Here is a 4,969-nt window from a genome sequence, read left to right as displayed (position 1 = left end):
ACATCTAATTCTGTTATTACATGACCTTTTATTTAAACGATTTTGATTTAACACGATTGACTTAAATTCTAAGAAGAAAATTTCCGAAATTCGTGGATTATTGTTTTATTTTTCTGCTGATTTCTTAGAGCTGGAATCACAATCTTCTATTTTTTAATAGATGGAATATATTTTTTACACGAATTTTAACATATTTTACTTGAATGTATTTATTGTGTAAAAACAGATTTAGGTGCATATATGAATATATGTATTATATGTTTATATATGGATATTATTTATTCACATAAACAGTTTACATTAAATTGAGCATAAATTAAGTGATATTGTCACGCTACGTGAACTTCCCTTATATATTAAATGTAATAGTAATATATATTATGTATAGACATGTATATATATAATATATAGCTTTTCTGTAGATGGCATTAGCGACAAGTAGACGTCGAATACATACATTATAGACAGCTTGCAATACTCTTTAACATTTTGTGAAGATAACTTGGTAGTATCAGTAGTTGACTTGTGTTTACATCATATAGTTATTTCAAATTAGAAATGTCAAATTATAAGCCTACTACTCGTCATTTGCGGGAGGTGTTACTTTATTATTTTAATAGTAAAAAATTCGCTTCTGAGGCACACCGAATTCTCTCACAAGCTTATAGCCATGGTATTATATCCATATCTTCATGTGAAAAGTGGTATAGATACTTTAGGAGTGGTGATTTCAATTTAGAAAGACCTACTTCAAGAAGACCATGTAAAAATTGGGAAAATGAAGAATTAGTGCGCTTGATCCATGAAGACCCGGATATAGCTGCCAATGGAGTTGGCAAAACAATTGGGAGTAACCCAAGCTGCAGTCTCATATTGCTTAAACAGTCTGGAAATAAAAAACAAATTAAAAGAAAAAAATGTAGGAGCAAAGTTCTATACCTAATAGTAATATATATCTTATCTCTATAAAATTCCCCTTTCACAGTGTTTGTTATTCTTATTCTCCGAAACGACTTGACCAATTTATATGAAATTTTTTGTGTATATTCGGTAGGTATGAGAATAGTTTTTCTTATATTTCTTATACCCCTGAGTGATAAGGGTGACCTACCATAATTATTTTTCGTTTAAAAGGATATTAAGAAAAAGAGAAAAAAAAGACAAATGTTATGTGCCTATATTCAGACAATGTAAAATTATATGATGTGAAGTAAGTGGTAATCTTATGTTACCGCTCATGCGCAGTTGGTTCGATATTAAGAAAAAAGAGAAAAAAGAAGACAAATGTTATGTGCGTAGATTCAGATCTATCTATATATTTATTAGCCACAGCAACTCGTGGCCGGGGCACCCCTAGTATATATATATATATATTTTTTTTTTCATCTATTTATTTTTTGAAAAAATTGTAAAATTCAAGAAATGATATTTACCGATTGGAAAAATGATATATATATATATATATATATATATATATATATATATATATATATATATATGTATATATGTATATAATAAAATAGTTATTTTTTTTTTAAACTTTGGAACATCGCTCAATTTAAAATGGGAGGAATTTAAAGAAAAGTTTTATTATTTTCTTGTTAGTTTGTTTGAAACATATTTTGAAACTTTTATGATCATTGTCAAAGTTTATTTATGATTTTTTTCTTCAGTATATATCATATAAATAGTTACTAGGCATTACAAATAATATTGATTTACGAATATTCGTTACCGAATTTTATTAGATTAATTATATTAGACGTACTAGTTACAAATGATATAATATACCTTATTTCTTTTTTTTATCATTCATCTGAAATAATATATTTCTTTTAGAATAAAATATTCTTTTGAAAGTAATAAAATTGATCTCAATTTATTCGTTAAATAAGTAAATAATTTTAAAATAGATTTACTGTGTATATGAATTTGAAAACATTGTGTATCAATTATTGTTTATAAACTTTGTCAGTAATGATATATAGAATAATCCTGTGACTCATTATGTATATAAATATATGTCTTTTTTTTTCTTTTGCTATTTTGAATGTAGGTTTCACTGTACAGCGTTAAGGGACTATTTTTGTTTGGTATTAGGGGACAGGATAATATCAACACTACGTGATCTATACCTAATCCGTTTTGAAAATCAACATAAAATTCATATATAACGAACAATAATGGAGCTCTTTATAAATGAACAAATACCATAAAGACTTAAACACAGAAATAAAGCTTTAACATTTACCTGAATATTACGCTATACAGTGTTTTCCTGCAAAAAACTGAAATCGACCGCTCCTGATGTTGCCTTGAGCGTCACTGGTAAACTGGATCGTATGATCCTGTACCACATGTTTCATCCGTTTTTAAATCGTTCAAATAATTATGCTTTGAAATATATAAGTATCTGGCACGAGGAACAGTCTGGGGTTACGTGAATTCTCCTAATAATAATTTTGTAAATATGACAATTAGGTAGTATGAATGAGATAACAAAAAAAAATAAGATTAACATTTATATCATTAGATGATTCAATTTATAGATTATTAGATGATTCAATTTATATCACAGATTTCTCCAATATGGAGTCTTCTAGCGATTATGACGTGCTATGATGAGGAGGATAAAGGGTTGGATTAAAATGTGAAATAAAATACGTATTTGAGCCAGTCAAAGGTGCAATGTTTTATTGGCTCATCAGGGAAAAGCCTTGCGGCATAAAATCCTGGTTGATATGTAGAATATAAGAATGAATGGCGTTCTTTCTAAGATTGAACACATGTCTCACCTCTTGTCCGCTTCGCTTATAATGATCACAACCGTAAAGGTTGGGGTGTTGCCTCGTTGCTCTTTGTGAATCTCTATAGTCCTTTGTTGTTTCTTGTTGCTTTCTATGGTCCTTGAGTTGAAGATGTCTTGTCGTAGGCGTCCAGTGATAAAATAGGACGAGTATCTCTTTGAACAGTCCCAGCAGGGCGCATGTGGTGGGGATGCGATAGGTGGGGGTAGCTAACGTTAGCGCTTTTATACTCGCTAGGAGTATGACGTATAATTCGATAGAATCGGTGGCGCGCATTTTGAATACATCTAGTTGTCTATGATCGTTTCGGATCGTACAATTAGCAAAGAATCTTATACTGTACATGTCATGGTGTATTATTACTTACAGATTGAAATGATGTAATGATTATCATAAGTTCAATCAAATAATTAGCTAAGTATTTATACCAGGTATTTTTATTAAATGTTATTATGTTATTACATAAAATATATTATAATTATATTGTAAATACGAAAAGACATATAAAAAAAGAAATAAACATGAATGAAATAATATAAAAAATAAGATTGATATTGATATCATTAGCAAAGAATCTTATACTGCATTTGTTATGGTGTATTATTATTTACAAACTCAAAATATATTTATAATATAAATATATTTAAAAATTATTTATATATTAAAAAATATATTTATAAACATAAAAATGTGACTGTAACACTTACCTGAATATTACGCTATACAGTGTTTTCCTGCCGAAAACAGAAATCGATCGCTCCTGATGTTGCCTTGAGCGTCACTGGTAAACTGGATCATATGATCCTGTACCACATGTTTCATCCGTTTTTAAATCGTTCACATTATTATTTTTGAGATATATGAGTGGCTGATGCTAGGTGCCGTCCGACGTTACGTGAACTCATCCTATATATTAAATATAGTAGTAATATATATTATGTATGGACAAATATATAGATTTCTGTAAATGGCATTAATGACAAGTAGACGTCAAATACATATATATAAGACAGCTTGGAATACTCTTTAACATTTTGTGAACATAACTTAATAGTATCAGTAGTTGACTTGTGATTACATCATATAGCTGTTTCCAATTAGAAATGTCGAATTAATTATATATATATATATATATATATATATATTTATATGTCGAAAATTGATATTAAACGATTTTTACAACTGTTTCATTTCTAAAGCGGTGTAAGTTTATTTGCAGCCCGTAAATATACATGAGTTTAGTTAAATTCAGCCTAAAACATATTTATATAACAAAATGACATATTGATAAATCAGTAAAAACATTACTGGACTTCATATAATTTACCTAAATTTTTTAATTAACAGATATGTTAACCTTTAATTTTCTCAAAACAAGAGAAAATGGACTTACACCACTTTCAAAATAAACGGTTCATATATAATTTTTAGCATATTGATTTTTTATAAATACTTTGTATATAATTCTTAACACATTAGTATTCTTCGTGTATTATTCGTATATAATTTTTACATGAAGAAAAGTAAATTAACAAGATATTGTTTTTTATTTAATTTCACACAGTTGAAGGGGTTAATTAGGACCATACATTGTGCAATTGTGAAAAGGAATGGGAGGAAAAAGGGTTGCGCAATAAAAAGAAGAAAATTGAAAGCACATTTGTCTGGCTTTTTCTTTTCGTTTTGAGGATTGATGGTCGTCTGCCTAATTATAGTGACATCGCGAAAGGAAAAGATAATAACGACCACTTCTTTATTTTCTTTTTTACTTCCTTTTCTTTTCTCTTCTCTTTTCACGATACGTTGTGTCTTGAGAATTCATTCCCGTAGGAAGTAACATTCCCCTTCGTTGATTCCTTTAAATTCGACACGACCGAACAAAACTTTCATTTGCCCTCGAGAAATCTTCAAAAATCTTCAAATTGTTCTTCAATTGATTTTTTTTATATCTGTGTATGCACACACACATGTATAGATGTGTGTAATGTATTTTCATTTATTCGAGGGTGGGGGGTATACAAAAATAAGTTGACAATTGACCTTGTTTTTTTTTCAGAAAAAAAAGAATACATTTTTGATCTTTTACGATTTCTTACATTATTTCCATCTTTAAAAAATTTTGAATATGTCAAATAAGTATTGTCAGAATTTTTATTATTAAA

The 4,969-nt window shown here is 28.4% G+C and overlaps 1 long non-coding RNA gene across 1 annotated transcript; it reads right to left on the bottom strand.

Moving 5' to 3' along the window:
* Positions 1 to 596: 596 nt before the first annotated feature.
* LOC107065058 (uncharacterized) lies at positions 597 to 3,171 on the bottom strand. Its single transcript, XR_001475555.2, has 3 exons — positions 2,796 to 3,171; positions 2,252 to 2,450; positions 597 to 886 (listed from the first exon to the last, which is right to left on the bottom strand). It is a non-coding gene; the product is annotated as an uncharacterized LOC107065058 (long non-coding RNA).
* Positions 3,172 to 4,969: the final 1,798 nt, after the last annotated feature.

This window comes from Polistes dominula, unplaced genomic scaffold, assembly GCF_049000335.1.
Source record: "Polistes dominula isolate Pdom_NZ unplaced genomic scaffold, Pdom_raw_medaka contig_49, whole genome shotgun sequence".
In the NCBI taxonomy this organism is placed as follows: Eukaryota; Metazoa; Arthropoda; class Insecta; order Hymenoptera; family Vespidae; genus Polistes; species Polistes dominula.
The sequence above is the reverse complement of the archived record's forward strand: the minus strand, read 5'-3'. Positions and strand labels throughout refer to the sequence as shown.